The 24,987-nt window shown below is 45.5% G+C and overlaps 1 long non-coding RNA gene across 1 annotated transcript in view; it reads right to left on the minus strand.

The window, feature by feature from the left end:
- The window catches only part of LOC142768615 (uncharacterized), a 39,968-nt gene that overhangs the window by 13,212 nt on the left and 1,769 nt on the right, over nt 1–24,987 (minus strand). Inside the window, exons 2-3 of the long non-coding RNA XR_012885360.1 lie at nt 24,527–24,595; nt 7,126–7,224 (exon numbers count right to left, since the gene is read on the minus strand). This is a non-coding gene — a long non-coding RNA (uncharacterized LOC142768615). The remainder of the gene's footprint in view (nt 1–7,125; nt 7,225–24,526; nt 24,596–24,987) is intronic.

Genomic DNA, 24,987 nt, shown 5'->3' on the forward strand with positions numbered 1-24,987 from the left:
ATCATTTGAACAGAATCTAAAACGTTTATTTTCCGAATAACAGTGACATATGTTTTTTTTTTTGGCGTGTGTGTGTACTTTTTGTTGGTTGCATGATTCTGCAGTAGTTGTCTTTCAAATCTTCAGCGCGGTGCAAAAGTGCCGCCTAAAATGCGTCATGTGCTGTTCTGCGCGTATGTATTGCATCGCATGTGTGTTCCATTTATGTATGTTATGTATAACTTCGAGTTGCTGGTCACAATAATACCGAGAAATTATCTCGAGACCTGTACGGTACTTCTTTTTTGCAAATAATTGTTTGTACTTCCACCCTGTAACGGCCCACTTCTGGGCTAACAGTATAAATAAATGAAATGAAAATGAAATGAAATGAAATACTTGCTGAAAAGCCAATGGAGAGCCAAGACAGCTTTCATCTGGGGGTTCCTTATTTGGTTGGTGCTTTTGCAATATTCTTAGTTTCGTATTCTTTCTACTTGCTCGCACGATCGTTTGTGCATCGGCGCCAGTTCTTAGTAATGCTTTCTGGGTCACACATACTTGAGGCAAGCTGAACTTTGCACTTAGAGCAAAGGTCAGCTTGCTCGTTTGCACTGGCGTGCCTTGCAACTTTTTTGAGTGCACCGGAAGCATGCACCATTTATCCTTAAATTGAGCTTGATTCTACTGTGTGGTAAACATTCTGGTGGGACACGCTTTTTTAGGTGCTGCCTTATTGCGCAGGGCACACAAATCTCTGTGTCATCTAGGAAATCACTGAAAGAGTACGTCAGAGCAGATGTCGTAGCTAGTGCTAAATGTGTCTTCAGGCCCACTGGTTCGCCGCATACTGATCGCCGCATTCACATCTACGGCTATCACTCTATTGCTCTTTTCTAGGCTCTTCACATCGACCGAAGGGACATTAAACAGACTATCTAGCCCTTCATGGTCAGCAGCTTCCTCTGTGGTAATATTTCCAGTTTGTGTCGCACGTGTTCGTTGATAGAAAGCGAAGATGTCTTGTAGCAATGACTTCACTTTGATGCTGCCGACGATTGACGAGTATGACATCCTGTGCATACCAAGTCACTGGAGCCCAGCGATGTTAACAAGCATGTGTTGATAAAGCTACTAGAGGGCTCTGTCATGACCATATGATCAAGCAGCTAGCAGCTGATGTAATATGCTGAAGTATTTCTGCTCTTGACACGTCTTGTCACCAAAGTACTTTTGTAGCATGTTTACAGCGTCCTTTTAACACTTCACAGTTGTTAGAAAGTTGGCCACAGCTGATGTAGCGTCTCCGTTAAAAACTTGTCGTAAATAATGCAACTTTCTCTCACAGTCAGAGTATCTCTATTCTGGACAATTTGAACAAACGGCTCTCGGAACTCTATTCATTTGCAAACATTCCCAGAAAAGAGCATGACCGTAACCTTCGGTATATTGGCTCGCGTCCAGTCTGATGATATTGTGATAGTATTTGCGACCATCGTCAAGCCCTTTTCAGCTTGTGCGTTTGAAATGTGGTTGCCCTGCTTCTGAGCACGGCAACGACTCACATCGTGTTGTCCTCGTACACTAGGATTTTGTAATTTTCGGCATGAAATCCTCGTCCGAAATGCGATTCTAAATTTTCGTTGATATCTTGAACTTGTTATTGTTTTTTTTCAGCCTCTCGTAGTTCCAATGAAGCTTCTTCTGCATTACAGAGTCGTCGCGAAGAAGGGCATTTGCCTCAATGACGATCTGGCTGTTCAAAGGTCATGGCGCAGTTCCACTTCACCTTGAGCTTCTCTGTGTGGTCCATGCAACTCATACCCACTGGATAGCCTGTTTCTGGTTGATCGGCACCAAATATATGGGATACAGTGTAGAGCAGCTGTACAAAACTTAGTTTCGTAGAACTAGGTAAAATAAGCTTTTATTTACACTAATGGTGGCCATAACTACCTTGCTACTCGTATAGCATCCTCATTCCTTCCATCTTGCTTGCCAACTCCTCCACATATGATAATTCGTCAACGTTCACGTTGGAATGAACAGTTCCATTAAGATACTCAATGAGAAGCGTTTAGAACTGATCCTTCGTATTTGGTTACAAAAGCTATACAAAACGATGATGTTCGCTAGTTCCTGTTTTCAAATTGAGAAAATGTTGGCATTTGGCTAGCCGGAGTGAAAGTGATGTTTAATCAGAGTAACGTGAATATTAAGGAAGGTGAGGCAACAGGTAATTATTGACTATCGTTACTGTTTAGCTTAGAAGCGTATGTTCTAATTATTCTATAGTGAAAATAGTGGCAAATACATTTGACCAATCAAGACGATCATGGACAGTACACAGCCTGGCAATGTAATTGATATCTCCAGGCCTGAATGATCACACTTATTTTTTCCATTAACGAGTCAAGCGAACTATCAAATTCAGTTTTTTTCTAGAAACGTTTAAAATATTTTCAGAAAGACCATAAGAGGCTGCTTATATGCTCCTTTTGCTTGTGATTGGAGGTAAAATGTCGTAAAGCTAGGAAAATTTTGTTGTTTCTCTTCAGGTTTCTGTTTATTTCTTTTCCTCCTTCTTTCTTTGTCTCTTTTGAGGTTTTAGGCTCGAATTTTTCCTTTTATTTCTATTTATTTTCACGCTTCAGCAAAATTATTTCAGTTGTTTCTCTCTGTGAAAATTTCTAGCCTACATTCCTTTCTTAATTTCTTTACGTGCTTTCTTCTGTGTAATCCCAAGTGACCACCGCTTACAACAGCCCGTCTCATAGTGTGCTGCGCACTTACTATCACGATCACACAGATTATAAAAGCACAGAAGGAACACTTCTTCATGGCGTGAGAGCGTGCTTGATCACTATGCTTCAGTTCAATATGTTATGTGTGGTTGTCTGCATTACACCAAGGAACAACGAGGGCATACGAACAGCATGTGCAAACGGACCAGTTGGATATTACGTGTTTATTAGAATTTGATAAAAAGACAAAACAACGAAAGCTATAGCGAGAAGAATTCATATTCACGTCTCCGGATTCACAGCCACGTAGCCGAAAGCGTAAGATGAGCGTCTTTGCTCATACAGGCACGCTGATCATACAGCGCCTTGTTATTGAGGTAAAAATAAAAACAACTAGACTGTGTAGTTTAACGAGAGAGTGAACACAAAACACCTGTTTGTGCAGAAGCATCTCAAACATCTGCTCTGTCATCGCAGCTAGTTGCCTCTCCACAACGGTCGTGGCATGAGGGAGTGCTACCTTATTCAGTCGAAATGAGTGAGTGCGTTTTGCCAGAAAAACGTCAAAAGTGGAAAGTGCCGAGGCTTGCGCTAAGCTACTCGAGTCTTGAAACAACAAAACTGAACAATTATCGAGCCTAATATAGTGGCCTCTAGAAGATTCCTAAGGCTTAGCAAACTTAAGATAGGTTCCTCACTGATTTCTAAGTACTCGTAATGATGATGTAGATATACTTTGCTGCTTAGAAGATATATTGACAATTTTGACAAATTTTTCTTGTCGCTGTCATAAACTGGATATGTATGTATGTATGTATGTATGTATGTATGTATGTATGTATGTATGTATGTATGTATGTATGTATGTATGTATGTATGTATGTATGTATGTATGTATGTATGTATGTATGTATGTATGTATGTATGTATGTATGTATGTATGTATGTATTAGTGGATGGACATAGGTGTGCATGTATAAGTAGAAACCACAAAACAGAACACAGAAAAAAATATTTAACAGCGAAAGCTGTTTTGAGATCACAGCTCGGGTCACGCGCAGTTGTCCGCTGCCGCCAGGCCCCCAGTGTGCGTAACTACATCGCACGAAATCAGAAAAAAACTAGCACCAACGACCCATTGGGGCTCGAGCCCCGGTTCACAGGGTGCAGCCCAGTATTATACCACAGAGCCACACTGGGTTTGGGTATTCTCGACAAACTTGTCTTAGGCATGCTTGATGTGGGGAAAGCACTCGCGTTACTACGAATAGTAAAGCATTTTAAAACAGCGAATCAACAACTAGTCGTCGCACATTGTGAATAGCGTAACGAGGGGATTTGTCCAAGGATCTAACCCTCTACAACAGCTTGTTCTTGTTCAGCAAATAATCGTGGCGCATACCCACTTCAGGCCAAACTCTTCATCGACGTCAGCCACACCATGAGCGAAGTCAAAGCACCAAATTCCTTTCAAGTGTTTAGCGATGACCGTGCTTCTCAGAAAAGTAACGAAAAATAACATAAGGATTGCCAGCCTACTACCCTTAACTTTTTATTGTTAATGTCATTGATCGATAGGTGTTGTATTACGTCCCTAAACCACCATATATTCATGAGAGACGTCATAGTGGAGGGCTCCGGAAAGTTTGACCACCTAGGGTGCTATAATGTGCATCCAAATCTAAGCACACGGGCCTACAGCACTCCCGCCTCCATCGGAAATGCAGCCGCCCCAGCCACGATTCAATTACGTTACCTGCAATAAGCCGAATATCTTAGCCCTTAGCCCACAATGGTGGGGCTATATTAATGCCGTAGTGGCTATCAAGGAAGTGTGCTTGCGGCAGTTACGCCTTAAGTGTTTAGAAAAGACTCTGAAACACCACCCGTCTAGCTTTCGCTGTGACTGTGCTGTGCCATCCGCACAGGCCTTCCGCGCAGTCGTCTTCGGAGTATGCGTACAGTAAGCGCTAAGTGCTCGTCATTAGAATTCCTAAGATTTGGTGGCACTTGGTCGAGCAGTAAAACAAGGCAGGATGCGGGGTGAAAGCTCAGCTGTTTGCACCCTGATGGCGCACTTCGAAAAAGAACTGAGAAGGAAGTATTTATCGAAGCCACCATCGTGGTTCAAACCTGTGACCCTTCGCTTAGCATTCTGCTCCGTTTTACAACTCGTCCAAGTGACACTCGTTCTTTAGAATTCTAACAACGAGTATTTTGCACTCACGGTACGCATACCCCGAAGACGACTCAGGCTGTTCAGTGCCTTCCGCGACATTGGACGAAGGAGACGCTCTAAGGCAGCGCTCTTTAATTATTTACTCTCTTTCGCTACCAAAGTTTCCATTAGATTACAAAAAAAATACCGAAGTCAAGACACGTTTGTGAACAAGTTAAAACACATTGCAAGCGGACTGAATTTCTCGGAGTCTATTGCAATATGTAAGGAGACAGCAATTTTTACCTACGACTCAGGAAGTCTGTCACTCATGTTCGCTATGCAGTCTCGTCATAACATACCAGTTTTGATATATGTAATGTAAACAAATCCACCGCAAGAGCAGCAAGATCAAGACAATTCTAGCATGACATTCTCGACATACATATTATAATTTCAGCGTTATGACTAGTCACCTGTACTCGCCAAACTGTCATGTTATGCCATACCATTTGTAGTATAGATACCATCATTGCAACGGCCAAGAGAGCTGACAATTTTAGGTGGATAAATAGAGAGATAAGTGCGTTCAAAGTCGCCGAAGTTTACTGAGAAATGACTAGAACTTCAAAACATTAACCTGGCGGAGAATGCCCCAAATATTTTACCAGATTTGACTGTATACAGTACTCTTTTCCTAAAGTGAAATATGACTTGAAGGGAAAGCGTTTCAACTCTATTTAAGAGTTAGGCAATAAAGCAGAATCAAATGATTGACCTCCTTTGCGCCATCTCTGTTTCATTACTGTTACGAGTAATGACAGCATTGACAGCATGAAATGCAGAGGAGTGTGAATGCTGAATGGGACATCGAAGAATTTGATAGTGTCATATAAAATTCATTTGTACGTAGAATGATTTCTTAGACCAGTCTCTTCTTACCTAGGATGCGCCACAACTGATAGTGTCATACAACAAATCAGCGAAGTGGTTAGTTCCGGGTGGAAAATGCTTGTCGCGATTCAAGAATCTCATCTCCCGATAGCGATCGCGTGAACTTCATCTTACAGGGGCTAGTCCAGGATCACATCGAGTCCCTTAGCTACGAGCCACCTGACAGCTTTGGGCAGAGCTATAAAGCACTGCTCTGGTATGTAACCAGGCAGTCATTGGCTGTCTCGAGAACGTGCTGCTCCATTGCCCATTAGGAGCCCATTAGGAGAAATTGAAATTACCCAGTAAAAACAGCGGTCGATCATTGCACGCTTTTTGCCCCCCCCCCCCTGCACAAGTTTCATGCTTTGACATGGCTGTATACAGTACTTTTTCCTTTGTTTCTGTCACCTATTCCTAAGACGTTTTATTGAAATTCGAATTTTCCTTCTTGCATGAAGCTCACCGTTCTGGCTAGGGCCACTACGGTTGATATGTGGAGCTTAAAGCCCCTAAACCACCATACTTTTATGAAAGATGCCGTGGAGGAGGGCGCAGGGAATATAGACCACCGGGGGTTTTTTATCGTGCCTCTACATCTGGAAACACGGGCACAGCATTTTCGCTTCCATTTAAAATACAGCCGCCGCTGCCGAGATTCCAGTCCGCGACCTGCGGGTCGGCAGCCGAGTACCTTAGCGCCTAGACTACTGCTGCGGGTCTTCGGCCAATATGCATTCATGACTGCTTTGTCTCGGTTTCTTGCAGTCGAAACTTTTGCGAATCCTTATGACACATTCGTGACTTCTGGCATGCACAACAAATGTAATATGTGCTATTATAGCGGATCACTCATCATGATGCTGCTTTGCGGCTAACGTATTTTGTCATAGCACTTCATAACACTTTACAAGCATTATTCACTTGTTCAAACTCTCTCGTGAAAACCGATTTATGAGACTGAGACGGCACGAAAGTAAGCTAAGAGATTATGACCGTGGTTTTATATTTGTATTTGTTGTAAGACACGTAGCGCCTATACTAACTAGGTCAGAGTAACAAGTTCACATCACGGTTTTATGTCAACTAGTATTTGGCTCGTACAGGGAAATCATGTGTGAAAATCACCTGAATCTTGAGCTTTGCAATTTAAGAGATATTTTGATCATGTCCATGACTAAGTTCTGAAAGTGCTTCTACATAGAAATTACAATAAAACTATGGTGAAAATTGAAGCTAGTATGTATCATGTTTAGCTCTTTTCAGGCTTACGTCAACTGATTCTCTTTATAAGGTCAGAAAACCACTTACTACAAGTGCAGTTGCATCTACCATTCGGTACATAGCACTTTGGGCGCTGGTCTTTGGGGCACTTTGGAATTTTTTCTTTGGGGCATGAACTTCCAGAGGCTGGAAATGAAAATATGTATGCCACTTAGGAAAACAATTGTGAAGCTTTAGAAACATTGTAAGGTATAGTCAGAAAATTAAGGCCTTACATGTATGAAATATTTCATGATACAGTACTGTCGCAGATTGAGTGATACTGCGTGATGCACAGTTTTTTATGTGCATAATACTTACTGTTCTTCAAAGCCAACTGTGCAAATATAAACCTCCGTGCTTTATAGGGTGGGTAGAGAATGTTACAAAAGAATGGCTACTTGGGCTGGTTGTTAATGCGTTTTTGAATGAAATATACTTCAATAATGCAAAAGAAACCTTTCAGAAGGAAGAAAAAGCAGAGAGAGAGGACCGAGCACACACTTACAGCCATTTTTATTGCACAGATGGCGGGAATATATATACAATAAGAGGGCAAGGAGATCACAAACAGGTGAAAGGACAAATGATGGCGCATGCGCCAGATGACCTTATTTCAGTGTTAAAATGACAACCTAACTGAAAAGATACTTGTATTCATTATCCAGCTGATTAACGAACAACGCACTTACACACTGAATTCCTGCTTTGCGTATCAAAAAAACCTCATATCTTTCACGTGCCTCTTGTCCTTATATCTTGCTAATACTTGGGATTCATCAAACTTCGGCGTGCCCCCCCCCCCCCCCCAATTCGCCCAGTGACTACAGCCTGGATGCTGTCTGAACAATCGCCTTAAGGAGCTCGCAGATCTGATGCGTGGATCAATGGACAGCCACTTCTCACACTTACTGTGATATTACTGTTCAAATGCTTCCATAATGTACTTACGTATACACCACTACAGCAGTAGCCCCACATTAGGCTGCAGTATTTTAAAATAAATGAATATATCATCCGAAAGCGCTCCACGCAGTGCTCTGTTCCAATGTTATGACCAGTATCTGTGTCATCATGAAGTGTCGGGTGTGCTTTATTACCTTGAAGAACATTTTGGCAGCAGACAACGGTCAAAAATCTTCTAGACAGAGTTCAGTTGCAATATTATACGACCGATATTGTTGACAACATGAAGTGTTTGGTGAAACTTGTGTTTTTAGAGAATATATAGACAACAGACACCGTTCAGAAGTCTTCCATACAAGATTCAGTTGTAGTCTTTTGAGAAATACTTGTCAAAAACATAAAGTGCCAGGCAGAGTTATTAGCATTAAACCATATTTTGACTGCCGACAATGTTCAAAAGCATTGTACGCGGTACTTGGTTCCTACCTTAAGACCAATTTTTGTTTCATTATTCGGAGCCAGGTGTCGTTTCTGGCACAGAAAATTTCTTTTACAGACATTATCAAAAGCCTTCTATACAGGGTTCCGTTGCAATCTTAAGATTGATATCTGTGACGTTACGAAGTGTCGGGTGCAGTTTGCTGCTTCAGAGAATATTTTGTTTACATACAACGTCTAGAAGTTTTCTATACCGAATTCAGCTACAGTATTATAGCCAATGTCTGTCACATCAAGAAGCGATAGGCACAGTTAGTTGTGTCAAGGCGTATTGAACTACCAAAAAATGTTCAGAAGCATTCCACGCAGGGTTTCGATTTTGTCTTATGACCAATATCTGTTGCATCATTAAGACCCAGGTATGGTTTGTTGCATTAGAGGATTATCTATCGCAGACATCATCCGAAAACCCTCCAAATAGGGCTCCGTGGTAGTCTTATGACCTAAGTATGACACATCATGAAGGTTTTGAAGTGATTATCAGGTTAATGAGTGCTGTAAATCATGAAGTGTAAATGTACTGAATTTACCAGGATATTCGCAATGATATTAAAGAATTTGTTGGTGTAGGTATAGCAACCTTGTGATTTATATGTCCTGGTTTTTCATAAACCTGATTCATAAATTTAAGTACCTTGGCAGCCGCCCCCCCTGAGACACTGAGAGAGGAGGGCGATGTCAGCTCCATAGATTCTTATAATAGGGTGGGGGCGCTAAGGCAGCTCATACGTAGACATAACAGGGAGGGGGGGGCACTGCGGCGAATATCCCCGCCCCCACTAAGGAGGCCCCTGCGCACGCCTACGACAGACATACAGTAGCCTAGACGTGAATTTTCGCCCTCGACAGCAGCACACGCACTGATGTTGATTTCTGGTGCATACTTCGCTCAATGGATTGTCAATTACTTCTAAAATAGTCACAACTGTGGCGGGTGAAACACAATTCTCGTTGCAACGCACTAATATATATTCGGCGTTGCGCCAACTGTTAACCTCACCACCAACCTTGCGTCGTTTCGACCCGACTGCTCCGATTGAGGTATACATATCGATGCCAGCGGTGTTGGGAGTCAGCGCTGTGCTCGCGCAGCGCAAATCGGCATTCCAGGAGTACTTACTCGCCGGAATATAATGTGAATTCAAGGCGAAAAGCAGTAGCAGCGTCGGGACAGAAGCAGCAAGAGCTGGCCGGTTAAACGGGTGGCGTCGCAGCAGCAACCAGGCAGTCCGAGCTCGTGCCTCGCGCCACCGTGTCGATTTTGCTACAGTAGTGGGCATTCCTCTTCACTACAACACACACACACACACACACACGCACGCACGTACGCACACACGTACGCACGCACGCACGCACGTACACACGCACGCGCACACACACACACACAGAGAGAGAGAGAGAGAGAGAGAGAGAGAGAGAAGAGCAAGATAGAGAGATAAATAGAGAGATGCAAAGAAAGGCAGGGAGTTTAACTTTATATAATGGGTCCACAAATATGGTGAGTGACGCCGATGTCGATGCCGATGCCAGCGCCAACATCCAGCCAACAGTGTCAATATAGTTGCTATCGCGATAAAATAAGTAGTTCTGTCGCAGTGTCAAAGGCATGTCTTGATTCAAGCGAACGTTTAAACGCGCGCGCCAAGGCACCAGATCACACGTCCTCACTCCTGCATATCGGCAGAGCCAGCATCATTCAGTCCTAGTGTACAATAAAAATTACACATAAAAATGCACAGAAGTCATACAGAAGTTTTCGGCTTGCTCTAGAGCAACCTTGCTCGAGATGATCCTCGCACATTTTTGAGGTCTATTAAAAAGCACAAAAAACTTAGAAAGGGCGTATATAAAAGAGCTAAACCTAATGCACTGCATTCAGTAAAACGTTCTTGATAGAATGATCGCCATCTTTGAACTTGCGCTAACAAAATCTATATCAATTTTCAGAACGAAAATAGTAATATTCACTCAAGAGTACACTCACAATCAATCGAGGTTCATGGAACATTGTCAGTGTGTGTATGAGTGACTCTCGAGTGGTGCGATTGAGGAGAGTATGATCGTGCGTGAGTGCTCGTGAGTGTTAGCGGGTAGTAAAATGCGGATGAGCGAATGCGCATGTCTGTGTTGAAATTAATATGAATGTGAGTGAGTTCGAGAAAGTGGAGGTGCACGTGCGCTGGAACACGAGTAAGTTTTAACACGCTTTAGTAGACGTTAGTATAGAAGTGAATAGCGAAAAGGGTAAGATGATGTGACTGCGAACGTAAGTGCTGGTAGGAGTCAGTAGATGTGAGCTGAGTCTGAGTGAATATAGACGGGAAGGAGGAGGAGGAAGAATGAAAGAAATGAAAAGCAAGGAGGTCAACAAGACGCATGTCTGGTTTGCTACCCTGCACAGATGGAAGGGGTGAATGGATTAAAAGGCATGGAAAAGGGGAAGTGAAAAGCAACGTGTGGGTAAATTTGACCTTGTCTATAGGACGCTTATAAGGCGTCCAGTAGTCCGGTGGTCTTTAGAAAACCTAGCAATGCTCGCGTCGCTTTTTTGGCCGGCGACGCGTAGGGCCATGAACCACAAATCTTCTCTTGGGAGTTAGGTCTACTGTCCAGTTTATGTGAAGTTTCGTGTAGCAAGTTGCGTTCGCTCGCAAAACGATCACATGAACCCACAAGATCTTCTATTTTATCGTCAATATTGCACGATTCACATCTGCAGCTTTCCGCCCCTCCTACGCGAAACGAGCACGCCTCTCTGAAAGCTACAACTAACCACAGCCGGCGCAGAAACTTTGGATCCTGGCGGGTTTGTCCGATAGAACTTGAAGCTTTCTCGATGGATCCAATTTATGTAAGCGGCGGTTCGCGACACTGGGCTCACTCAGCGAAGTTTCTGACATTGTGTCAGCGAACGAGCGAAGGCCCCTTGCAGCGTCGGTTCTTGGCAAAAGTAAAGGGATTCGGGCGTCCGCGTGGGCGGATCGGGCAGTGTCATCAGCAAGGTCGTTACCAACAATGCCGCATTGACCCCGTAACCACTGGAACACCACGACATGCCCTTTCAATAATACTTTTTGAAGCACTTCTCTGATTTCATATTTCTAGTTGCTGATGCACCCTTTGTCGTATAGTTGTTTGCAAGCTCTGAAAGAATGCCTTAGAGTCATGGAACGGAGACCATTCTTGAGGCCAGGCTTCCAGGATTTAAAGTATAGCAGCACGTAAGGCGGCAACCTCTGCTGCTGCGAATGTTGTCCAATGGGAAAGTTTGAACTTTATAAAACTTTATACATCGGGATGACAACAGCACATTTGGAGCTGTAAGCCGAGGTTGATCCTTGAGTGGAAAGAAATGTGGGTCCTTTAGCAGTATTTTTTGTTGAGTAGTGACAATGTCGCCTGTCGCAAGGCCACTGTGGAACGACAATTCCAGTTCGCTATTCCCGGAATAGTGAGGCACACCTATGGTGTCTGTAGGCACCACGGATGTGACGGTGGTCTTCGTGCTGGAGTGAAGCCCGATGTAAAGCATTCTTTTCGAGCAGAAATAATCATTGAAAACATGGCTTGTGGTCTCTGAAATGGTAACACAGCAACATGGTGACCGGGTAATCGGCGGAGGTGTCTTATGTGGGCTATTAAATTGCCAGTGTTGATGTATGTTTGAATCAGATGCTCTTTTGCGATCATGTTTTGTCTCATAGGTTGAGGTGCAGCTTGGCAATCCTAAGCACACGCGTACTGTTTGTCCTTGCAGACTTTTTGGGTGCGGATATTCGTCTTGCATGTACTTGCAAATGACGGCAAGCTGCAGCGCAAAAATCTCAAAAACAATGCTGTGTATAGCGGCAGAGTGAGTGAAACTGAGAATGAAGATAAGTTTCAATGGGCGCGACTTCACGTGGGCCTAACGTATCTGATTATCAATGGTCGCAAGTAGACGTCCTTCGTTTAGTGTTATTTAATTTGCTCAGTATGAACGCAAGTCGGTATTCACGGGCGTCAGTAAAAGCAAGTATGAATTCATTGACGAGGGTGAGCAGAAATGGGAATGAACTTGAGTGAATAATTACGAGCGTCAGTATAGAATGAGTTTAGTTCAGTGCCAATGATAATGATTTAGGTGAGTAAGGAAGTAAGTCAGTACCCGATGACATTAATTCCAAAGAGAATAAACCTCAGTGAGCACAAATGAGTGTGCATATAAAAGTGAGTGATTTGTCATTTAAATAATTGTTGTTGTAGCGTGCCATCACTGTATACACATGTGACATGAATTCCTTGAAATAAATAGTTTTAGAACACCACAAACCAACATAAAAAAGCTGAGAACCCTTTGTGCAACTGACGGGCTATGCTGGAATGAAATGTTTTCCTAAATACCATATATTGCTCCCGGAGTAAGCTGGACTTTGCGCGGCTTCTCTAACGCGCTAGCGTACCCATCGGCCGCCATGGCCACGCCAGGAGAGGCTATTTAATGCGAGTTTTACAAGCGCCTTCTGTCCCTAAATACTCAGATAAACACATGCGATTGAGAATGCCCGATCGCGTGCAGAAGCCGTCTGCGTTGAGATCTCATTTATCACATGGTATCAAAACACCCTACGTATCTGCAACACGGTACGTACACTCAATGTGTTTGCTATACTAAAGAGTGCCACCACAGGTGCAGACCAAACCCTTCAACAGCTAGCAGAAACTAGTTCAGAAGCGTGCGTGGTGGTGGCATCGCCCACGTGCGCCCTAAGTATTCTATGATGAAGAGCCCTCCATCTTCTCGGTGAGGCGTGTTGAATTGATCTGAATGCTGTGCACGTGTGTGGGAAAGAGAGAGAGAGTCAACTTCATTGAGCTCGAACATTTGATTATGCGTGCTCGCACCATACGGAGTGCTCCCCTATTCTCAGGACTCGTACGTTTCCAGTAATTCCTGGCCCCTGGCCGTCAATGCAAGCTGAGTAGGCTGGGAGGGGCTGGACAGAAAAGTCTCCGATTGCTCAAAGGATCGGGGTTTGGATGTGATGGGGGCAGGGGAAGTGGGGCATTACTAAAGTCCTTACACTCGTATATTATCTACGCCAGAGTGCCTCGTTTCCTTTTGCAGAAAGGGCAGATCATCACGTGCTCAGCCGGATACATGCAGTGTAACAGAACAGGATGCGTTGACGATCCCGCGTGTGTACGCTGCAGGATCGTTTGCTGTTACCTCGCTAGTTGCGGGTGCGGTTCAGGAAATTTACGCCTTGCTTCTTCGTACACCTGAGTAATCTCTTTAGAGCTCGTTGCGGGGTGTGGTAGCTCAGCAGGCTCAGCCTCAGCCTGAATGGACAGTTCTTGGGCGTGGTGGTCGGCGAGGGCGTTCTCTTTCACCTTCGAGTGAGCCGAGACCATAATAAGATCGAAAGCATGTTCCGGTGGCTTGTGCTAAGAGAGAATGGTGCAGGCCGCGAGATAGATCACACCCCTTTAGAAGCTTCTGTATACTCACTTTGAATCTGTGACCACCGTTTCTACGCTTGGTTTTACGAGTGAGAGCGCCACTGCCACTTCTTCCGCGGCGGCTAGTTCGGTCGTCCTCATGAGCGACCGATCTGCGAGCTTCTTGTCTACTAGATCTTTTAGTTGAATAATAACGTATCGGGTACCTAAGTGTTGCCGCAACCTATACATGGTTGCAGGCATTTGGTTCCTTTCTTCCAAATATTTTTATAGTTTGCGAAGAACCATACGTTGTATCACTTTCCCCATGCGCCACGTGAGGGAGATGACCAGCGTGTTTTTGATCGCCAATGCTTTGCTGTGTTTTGGGATGAATCAAACCTCGGCCTCTTTCCATTCTTCTGGCAAGTTCTTGCAGGTTTCAGTGATGTGCCCCAGGAGGCATGAGCCACCACTTAACTTATCTTTCCAGTAACGCACGTAATCGCGTCCCTCCCGAGAGCTCTCTTTCTGTTGCTTTCATCAAAAGCCGACCACAGTTACGTCATGGTGATCGGTCTATCCAGCTTTTTGTTTTCGGGACTTTCATACCCGTCAGCCGTAGGGTATTCACCTTGCTCAGTCTTGAGGTATTTTTCTTTCAGGCCTTCCAGTAGTTTGTGGCCATCTCACTTGTATGTGTTGAGGTCCTTGGTGAGGTTACGGTGGGCTGCGGTCTTACTGCTCAGCAAATCGATTAGGTGTATGAGTAGGCACCATGTCTTTTGTGCCGACAGCCTGCCATGCAAGCCATCCTAAGTGCTCAGCCAGGTCTCTCGGTATAGGTTGGCCGCGTACTGACTGATCTCGTCCTTGAGGATGGCGATACGTTTTACCAGGTTCTTGTTGTGGCGCTGGCGGTTCCACTTCCGCGGTAGCGAGTGCCGGGCCGCCTACATATGTGCCAACCTGGCGTCCACGAAATGTCTTTGCACCGTTTTTGTTATTTCTTGCCTAAACTTATCGAGTGCATTTTTCTGACATCTTGCCAATAAGTGTACGGGTGCTTTTTATCGCCTTTATTAACATTCAATGAAGTGTCTTCTGCTTGTAGCGTGTATTTTCGCAATTTGTCCTAGTCCGTTACACGTGCCGTCACCACCACGATGCGGGGTTGGGGTCTCTTAATGCTAATGCTGATCACGCTGTGGTCAGAGCCCAGATGCATGCTTTCGTCCCTCCAGGTCACGTTCAGTGCCCCCGATAGCTACGACAAGTCTAGTGTAGTATCTCTACTGGTACTGTTGCCCCTTCTGGTGGCTGTGTCAGGCTCGCTTAACAGGGTCATCTCATGATCTTCTAAGGCCTTGGCTAGAGATTTCTCCCTCTTCGATAGGTACTTGCATCTCCAGATTTTGTGGAGGAGACGTTGAAGTCGCCTAGGATCAGCAGTGGCGTGCTCCCCGCAAACTTTCTGCTTGCCTAATCACTCGATCAAAATCGTACACTCTCTTTGACGGGTGGCAGGCAGTATGGACTCGTGACGTATATATTTCCCATGTTGCCAATTGTTCTTGCGGGAATCTCAACTAGCCCCGCCGCGGTGGTCTAGTGGCTAAGGTACCCGGCTGCTGACCCGCAGGTGTGCGGGTTGAAATCCCGGCTGCGGCGGCTGCATTTCCGATGGAGGCGGAAATGTTGTAGGCCGGTGTGCTCGGATTTCGGTGCACGTTAAAGAACCCCAGGTGGTCTAAATTTCCAGAGCCCTCCACTACGGCGTCTCTCATAATCATATCATGGATTTGGGACGTTAAACCCCACATATCAATCAATCAATCTCAACTAACGAGTGCTCGCATCTGCCCTGCGCCGTGAAGCGTTGAGCTGCCACCACATTTCTGCGAACAAACACCACCGTCCCTTGCTCTGTATGTACATGCGTAGGTGGCATTACTGCTTTGGTGGTGGTATACCACCACCGAGACAGTAACGCCAATTACTCTATAGAATAACTGTATATGCTGCCTTTAGGTCTCTTAAGGCGCATTGACGGTTACTCTAGGTGGTGGAAAAAATTAGAAGCCGCATAGTGAAGCACGAAAATGTTGCACAACTGTAACTATGGCCTAAAAACACCTTTTCATAGGTGAGCGTGACAAGGGCAGCCCAGTAATCACAGAGCCTTTAACAAAATAGCACATCAAATAACAACACAATGGAGGCATAGCAGAAGAGCAGCTCGAGTTTTGCTGCAGGTTCCACAATGGGTGAAACAAGGGAATGTTTGCTTTTTGGTCCGTATATACGCACTCTAAGCAAAAACTATCTGACTTTGGGGTTTCTACAGCTCATGACTTTTGAAAACTTTGTAGCGACCTCGTCTTGGAGTAAAAGGTGGTACAGGACATAGCTTTACCACTGTATAACTTTGAGTTACGTAGTAAAAGCATGTCGAAATTCAGTTTTACCTCGTGCGCCGTTTTCTTACACGTGATTTTTAACCTGCGTTTCCGGGTTTTCTACCACGTGAGTGCAAGCTGCTGCTGCTTCAGTTGCTTTTGCCCCATACCCATCCCCCGCCCTATTGTCACGAGTGACGCTATAAGTGAATTGCGAATGCATGCGAGGACCACAAATCTAAATTTTTTCGAAGTTGGTAAGGAACCATCGCACCTCGTGGCTGACCTCGACTCAATTCACTTTCACTGGGAGTGGGAACACCATAAACACAACGAGCGAGGAAATCATTCCGTGAAAGAAGAAAAGAGCCTTCTCCAAGAAAAAAAGACTGATGGAAAGTTTTCTTGCTCATTTTCGCACATCGTTGGCTTTTACTGCCGGGTGACCCTAGAGACAGGTGGTGTAAAACGCTCGTGTGGTTTGTTTGGTTGAGCTGATTTAGTCATTCCAGCATCGCAGGTGGTGCCACGCAGCATTTTTCCGAACCTGGCACCGGTTTCCTCCGAACCTGGCACACGGTGATAAGTCTGCGACGCAGTTCGGTCTTGCGGTGTTCATAAGCGCTGAATATTTTTCATTCCAACATCTATGCATCTCTTCAGTGAGACCAAGTGTGGCCTGCAGCCAAACAAGAGAGCCTGACGTGCTTTGCTGTCTGAGACGCGCTCCTGAGCACCGCCTCGTCCACCATTTTCACTTAGCTTCGCGCCGCCTTAAGTATCTAGAATGATCAATTAGAGCTCGCGTGCTTCTTACATCATCGAGTGACCATGCATTTCCAAGCGCGAGCCTGCGAACCTCTACGTCGCGGATACCTGGCTTCCTTGCTGAAGCAGGAAGAGCTGGTAGCGGTAACAAAATCAAGCTGGTGTCATCGCCCGTGGTTGCTTCCTGGAGAGTGGCCAGTTACAACTTCGAAGCGATAAACAAGAGGCTTTACTATGTAGTTGGCGGCGAGTCGGCCAGTTTACTGTGCGAGTGCGTTGCCGGGGCAGGTGAAAGAATCGTCGCATTTACTTTGTTTCACAAAAGACGATATCTGCTGGAGTAAAGTGCCGCCCGAATTGTCCGATCCATGTGCCAGCCGTTGTCAAATATCTCGCGCGAAGGCGAGCACCGATACGCGGCAGGCCGAACAAACGAGCGGCTGCCTGTGAGCGCAGGTGAAAAACCCGATGGTGGTCCACCTCTTTCGTTGGAGATATAAACATACGCGAACATCGCCCCATAAGACGCCGGAGACAGTGGACAAGTATTTGTCATTTGTGTCTGAATGGACAATGAAATTCCTACCCAAGATTTGTTCTGTGATCGCCAGCTGTCTTTAATTGCATAGCCATGCTTCTCGGAAAGGCCTACTACGCCATCGGTAAAGACGTGGCACCCCTGTTCTAGGCCCGTTGTCCTGAATACGTGCTGCTACTGTGTTTGTGCACCACCGCTCAATTAAAATGATTGATCTGCCGTCATATGTGTGTGCATAGGTATATTTTGTGGGCTTGTTCATCAGCGCAGCTAAGACCAGTGAGGCCAATAGGTTGGTGTGACAGCTAATTATCGGATAATCAAAAAAGCTGAGATCGGGTGGGTTTATGATAAAAGTCGATGTGACTCGTGATGACTTGCAGCCCACCATAAGTTTATGCTTGCTCTTTGGACCATTATTGCTTGTCGATGCAAAAGATTAGCCTTCCTGTCGGCACTGCATGGCAGGCCAAATACCGTGCCTGTATATACTGGATTATCGAAGTGCAGTCGGGTAATGCGTGTAGTCTGTTCAAGTGGTGTTTTATTTTGCATTTGTTGTGTGCGCGTGTTTTTGCATGTTAATCTTTGTGACATCAATTTTGCCATCACTTGTTATTTATTTGAATCGCCAACTCTCCGTACGAATACACCAGTCAACTTTTTTTTACTTCCTGAAATAACCCTCACAATAATACTAAAACCTTGTGAATGCAGTAAAAAATGACTCTCTTTACACTCGCTCAAAACTTCAGTGGAGTAAAAGATCACTACCCTTCCCACATTGAAAAAATCAGCACGAGAGTCAATTTTTACTTCTACTTGTAAGTGGTACACAAAACATAAAATGTAGTGCGCTAGAGGTCAAGTGTTTCACTCATTTTTTCAGGTTATTTCAGGTTATTTATGTTTAATGTGAGGGGACGACTGTACGGTTATCTCGCTACGTCGCTCGCCTTGTCACCCAGGAGGAAGAGGAGGAAGAAAGTTTAGGCGGAAAGACAGGGAGGTTAACCAGTTTTTAGACCGGCTGGCTACCCTGTGCTGGGGAAAGGGGTGAGGGGGATGAAAGATGTTAAAAAGAAATGTTGCGAAGAGAAGGAGAAATTACAAAAAATTGTGACAGAGGAAAGGCAACATCAAAGAGTATAAGATACTAAAGTCTGTCTCTGAGGCCAAATGTCCGCAAAAAGTGCAGCAAAGCTTTCAAAGCCTTCTGGGCTGAGGATGGACTCGGCCAATGACCCAGAATCCTTTCTTCCGACAAAGGCCGATCGTATAGTCTATCCAGAGCTGCAGTGAGTTCTTGTCTTTGCGCGTTGAAATGGGTGCACTCACACGTGTTGGTTTCTTCGCAACTGCAGCAAGTGCATGTAGGAGAGATGGCCATTCCAATGAGATAAGAGTTTGCGTTCGTGAAGGCTACTCCAAGCCACAGGTGGCATAGAAGAGTCTCCTCAGCTCGAGAAATCCCTGATGGAAGACGAAGCTGTAGATCGGGATCCAAGTTATGCAGGCGCGCGTTTGTGAAGTCTGTTGAGTTCCACTGTACCAGTTTGAGGTCACGTGCAAGTGAACGAAGTCTTGTAGCTGCGTCGGTTCTTGAGAACGGGATGGCTGTGTATTGGATACCATCGTGTGCAGATCTAGCGGCCTCATCTGCGCAGTCATTGCCATATATACCGCAATGACCTGGTATCCACTGATACACTATGCTGTGCTGTTGTTCGATTGCTTGGTGATAAAGAAGCCTTATTTCAGCTACTAACTGTTCATTAGGTTCATAGCGGAAGGGTGACATAAGACATTGAAGAGATGCCTTCGAGTCCGAGAAGATAGACCAAATTCCCGAAGGCTCTTTCACTATGAACTCCAGAGCTGCACGTATGGCTGCAAGTTCTGCAGCTGTCGACGAAATCAAATGCGATGTCATAAATTCGTGATGTGCCTCGCGGGAATAACGACCGCTCCTGCAGAGCTTACTAAGACACTGAGCCATCTGTGTAAATGTGAAGGCGTCCGTTGTGCTTCTCTTGCAGGAAAAGTAATGTGGCCTGTTTCAGGGCTAGGTACGACGACTTTTTTTATTTCGGATGCCAGGAATTGTAAGAAGGGCTTTGAGTGGGTGTAGGCACCATAGTTGTATCGGCAGCTCTGCTGCACGCGTGAAGTGCAATGGAAGCACTGCGCAATGCTGAGCTACAGTTGCACTGAACGCTGAGTAGGGCCTGGAAGTTCGAAGTGAGGCGAGGTGATGAGATGGAAGCTGAGTGAAATGTCTTATGTGCATTCTCAAAGCGTCTACGCTGATGTATGCGTTGACTGGATAATCACGCGCAATGATGACTGTCGCTGCTGTAGACGAACATCTCGGGAGACCAAGGCATATTATCAGGGCTTGGGCTTGGATCGACTGGAGGACGCGCAAGTTTGTTCTTCGGATCTCGCAAAGCACTGGTAAGCTGCATCGCATATAACCGAGGAACAGAACAGTGTAGAGTTGGAGCATTGCTCGTACCGATGCACCCCACGTTTTTCCAGCAAGAAACCTCAGTACGTGGGGATCATGGTGAGCTTAGTTTTCATGTGGACGATGTGAGGGCTCCAGGAGAGGTCGCGATCAACTATGACTCCGTGGAATCGGTGGGTCTTCACGTAGTTGATCGTGTGTCCGTTGATGTTAATAACATATGGGCTCGTAGCCTTATGCGTGAATGCTATAAGCGAGCATTGCTCTGATGACAGCTCTAGTCGCCGTTCTTCCAGGTACTTTGTCGCTATTGTAGCCGCTCTCTGAAGCCGGGCACGCAAATGAAGGCGTTTTATGCCTGACGCCCAGATGCAGATGTCATCTGCATATATTTATAGATGGACAGATTCTGGAAGTGCGTCAACCAGGTCGAGTAGCGCTAGATTGAAAAGTGTGGGGCTAAGAACACCACCTTGAGGCACACCTCGACGGTTGCAATGGTGCGTTGTTGTGCCATTCTCCGTCTGTACAAAAAAAGTTCTGCCTTTCAGATAGCTGTGGATCCATTGGTAAACCCGACCACCTTGTCCAACATTTTCCATGACATCCAGAATGGCTTCATGTGATACGTTATCGTATGCACCTTTCACGTCCAAAATCAACGCCGCAGATAAACGTTTCAGTCTTTTTTGATGCTTAATAGATGAGACCAGGTCTATAACGTTATCATTGCGGACTACCCATGCCGAAAACCCGTCATAGCATTAGGGTATACCTCGTGGCGCTCCAGGTACCACTCTAGGCGAGTCAAAATCATCCTTTCCATCACTTTCCCGAAACAGCTGGTTAGCGCGATGGGGCAATAGGTTATCATGTGCAGAGGAGATTTACCTGGTTTAAGCACAGGGATGAGGCAGCTGGATTTCCATGAATGAGGGATAAATCCGCTGCTCCACGAGTCGTTGTACACGGATAGAAGGGCCCGTCGAGCTGCTTCTCCGAGGTTGCAAAGAGCCATGTACGTGATCCCATCCGGACCAGGCGATGAAGATCGTTTGCATGCCGTCAAGGCCGCTTGTAGTTCCTCCAAAGAGAAAAAGGTGTCCATTGTTGAATCTCTGGAAACTGGAGCGTTTTCTAGGTGGCGCGTGGTGCACGTGCACGCATGACCAGCAACTTTCATGCAGAAATCTTCTGCTACTTCAATTTCGGTGCGGCCTTGGTGGAGAGAAAGACACTTGAAGGGGCGATGTTGATGTGGCGATGTTCGTAGGCCACGGACAATCCTCCATGTCTGTGTCAAAGGCCTATGTGGATCCAAAGATTCGCACAGATATTTCCAGCGAAAGGATTGAAGTGAAATGATTCGCTGAATTTTTTTCTGTAGGCGCCTTGCCTCCCTCAAGTCGTGAATGGACTTAGTGCGCCTATATCTTCTTTCTGCGCGACGACGGATCGCTCTGAGCCGTTCTGATTCCGCTTGATGTTGACAATATTCTGAAGTATGTTGAATATGATAGGTCGCTTCTTGAGTAGCACCTCTATTCATATCCTCGAGGGTGTCAAGAGGAGGAGCTTTATTTTCTTGACATTTTTTTTCCTTCAGTGACCTGAACCTTGTCCAGTCGATGTGAGTCGAAGTGTCGTAGTTTGGCAATTTTTCCAGGCCTCGATCATAAGTTGGTATGTGGTCACTTCCATGAGTTTCATAGTCTGCGAACCACTTGACCTTTCCATTTAGGCTTCGTGACACAAATGTCAAGTCAAGGCAGCAGCTGTATGTCGTTCCCCGTAGAAACGTTGGGCTTCCGTCGTTTACACAAAGCAGCTGCTGCTCCAGAGCAAAGAATACTTGCCTTCCGCGACTGTCTGTATTCTGACTTCCTCATAGTGGGTGGTGAGCGTTGAAATCTCCGGTGATGATCCATGGTCCAGGTGTGGCTGTTAACAGTGCACGTAGTCTTTCAGGTTCAAAACGGTTTGAAGGTGATATATATGCACCCACAAGCGTGAAATTGAGGTCTCTACGTTTAACTGTCAAGCAGATATACTGGTTATCATCATGAGGTGCTACACGGTGCTCGATATAGGTAAGGTCACATCTGATATATACAATGACTTTACTCTGTTCGTTGCAGGTAGCGGACTTGAAGGCTTCGTACCTGGATAGTCGTATTGCATTGTGTAGCCATGGCTCACAGATTACAATAATTAAAAACTGGTTTTAAACACAAATTCTCAGATATCAGAAATGCGGGGCTTGAGGCCTCGGGCATTCCACTGAAATATCGAAGCTCCCTTGACCTCTTTACGAAAGGCTTGTGGAGGCGGAGCCATGGTGCCTTTCCAGACTTGATAGCACCGGCTTCAGCGCATCCACTAACTGAAGTGCACTCTTTGCAGCCGGACTGTCAATGCTAGTGAGGAGCATACGAATGGTATTCATAAGGGCCTTTACCATGGCAATGATTTCTTTGTCGCGGCTATCACCGCATTCTCGTTCCGAAGTGATTGTAGACAAGCTATGCGGTGGCTCAAACGGTGGGTCTATTGTTGGCAGTGCTGGCCATGCTTCAGGCGAGCCGGTGATGCTCTTGTCTTGCTTGAAGGATTTGTTGTCGGCGTGTCTGGACGCTTGAGATGGAAAGCCGGCGGTCGATTGGTGAAGTTCAATCCTTGCTTCAGCACTGGGTCTCCTCAGGAGCCTCCGGCGACGAGACCACCGGCTTCGTACTTGGGCAGCGGCCTCTTTGTGAATTGAGCCATCCTGGATCTTCTGCCTCAACACTTGCATTTTCTTTTTTATGATTGGGCAATCTTTTCACGATGCTTCGTGAGGGCCATGACAGTTTAGACATTTTCGAAGTTCTGCCTGGCAAGCATCTGCGCTATGTGATTCTGAACATAGGGAGCACACAGCCACGTTTGTACAAATAGCACTGACATGTCCCAATCTATAACATTTCCGGCACTGAAGGGGCTTCGGTACAAAGGGTCGCACTGTGTGTCGAAAATGGCCGACCTTCACTTGCGATGGAAGGTTGTCACCCTTGAACACGAGCTTCACGCAGCGTGATTTGCCAAGGCGACGAGCTTGCAGTATAGTAAGTTCTGCAGACACCGGTTTGATGAGAGCAGCAAAGTCACTTTCGCTGATGAAAATGTCGACGTCGTAAATGACACCTGCCGTAGAGTCGCGGCCATCAGGTATATATGAGCGAACATTGATGTTATCCAACATCTTGACATTGCTCAGCACTTCCAATGTGCTTCGTTGAGTGACATCTACAGCGAGGATATTCTTACGGCCATATATCCGCACGTCCGCGATCTCTCCCTGGGCGAGTTCCTCAAGAAACCTAGACGTGACTTGACGATTGAGCCGGTTGAGACTATGAGCCGCATAGACCGGCACAAACAGAATGGTATATATCGTGGGCTCTCGCGTCGTCGTCACATTCTTACTTGTTGTTGTAGAGGGCATCACTAGTCTTCTTTTTCGCTGCCGTCTTGTCACAGGCACGAAGTCGCCTTCATCGGAGCTTTCGTCGCTGGCCGTAGAGTAAATCAGCGTGTCTTCGCTGTCAGCATCACTCGGATGGCCCGTACGCTTTCTCGTGGTAGCTGCGGACGACGTCGATGGTTGCGGTGGAAGCCCAGGCGAATCCACGTCCATCGCCACAGTCATTGGAACGGTGTCTTCCACAGAGTCTCAGAAAAACTTTGAAAATATACAGATAGTGACAGCAGTGTGCTACGCCTGAATCACTTCGTCATCATCGTCCTTGTCACCCAGCCTTTTTACTACAACAGCGTCTTGAGGAACGTACTCGCATACAGACTATAGTGTTACCGCTGAGTGGTTGATGATCCTCGTGGTGTTCGTTGTATACCATGAGTTAGGTTCATTACGATGTCTGCCCCACCACGGTGGTCTAGAGGCTAAGGTACTTGGCTGCTGACCCGCAGGTCGCGGGATCAAATCCCGGCTGTGGCGGCTGCATTTCTGATGGAGGCGGAAATGTTGTAGGCCCGTGTGCTCAGATTTAGGTGCCCTCTGGCTCCCTCCACTACGGCGTCTCTCATAATCATATGGTGGTTTTGGGACGTTAGACACCACAAATCAATCAATCATTACGATGTCTGTTATGGTAGCTTGCAAAGCGAACACCACATAAGGTGTTGAAGTGCACTGTTGTGCTAATATGAGTGAGACTAATTATTGTAGAAGCATTTTGTCATGCGCAGTACAAATATTTTTTAAGTTGTCGCTATCCCCGTTGATCGATAGAATATAGTGTTCTTATCGAGAATGGCAGCATCAGCGGAATGCGGCTTGAGAAACTTTTGACATTGCATAATAACTAGTGTTACTGAGAACGCTGGAGGAAACAGTGTAGCACATCGAAAAAGGGTATTACAGATGTGTATTCCAGAGAGTATACTTACAAGCAAACGTGATCATATGGAAAAGCAGGAGATACCCAAATAATACGTGCAGCTGCATTATAGAACACTCTGAAAAGAGAAATATTTTATTCTTGTTAATAAGACATCTTTAAAGAAGGTTATGGTAACAATTCATTGTTTTAGGTAATGCAAGTTCCTGTCATAATGAGCAAACAAAAAAACTATAAAAATTTAAGAAAGATTTGAAATATTTGAACACAAATTGGCACTTCTCAAGCATTTAACTATAGTTTGCTGCTCGTTAGAACGTCTGCGTGATCAAATAGATGTATTTTACAAGCAGCAGGTGCTGGGTTAATATTTCCCATTATATGGCGTAGTATATATACCTATTTCTGCAAAGAATATACCTGCTCCACAAGAAACATATAATATTCGATGAAAAGGAATCACACATACGTCCGATGTTGCATAACGACGTAAGTAACAGCAAGACGCCA

The sequence above is a fragment of the Rhipicephalus microplus genome, chromosome 8 (genome assembly GCF_043290135.1).
Source record: "Rhipicephalus microplus isolate Deutch F79 chromosome 8, USDA_Rmic, whole genome shotgun sequence".
In the NCBI taxonomy this organism is placed as follows: domain Eukaryota; kingdom Metazoa; phylum Arthropoda; class Arachnida; order Ixodida; family Ixodidae; genus Rhipicephalus; species Rhipicephalus microplus.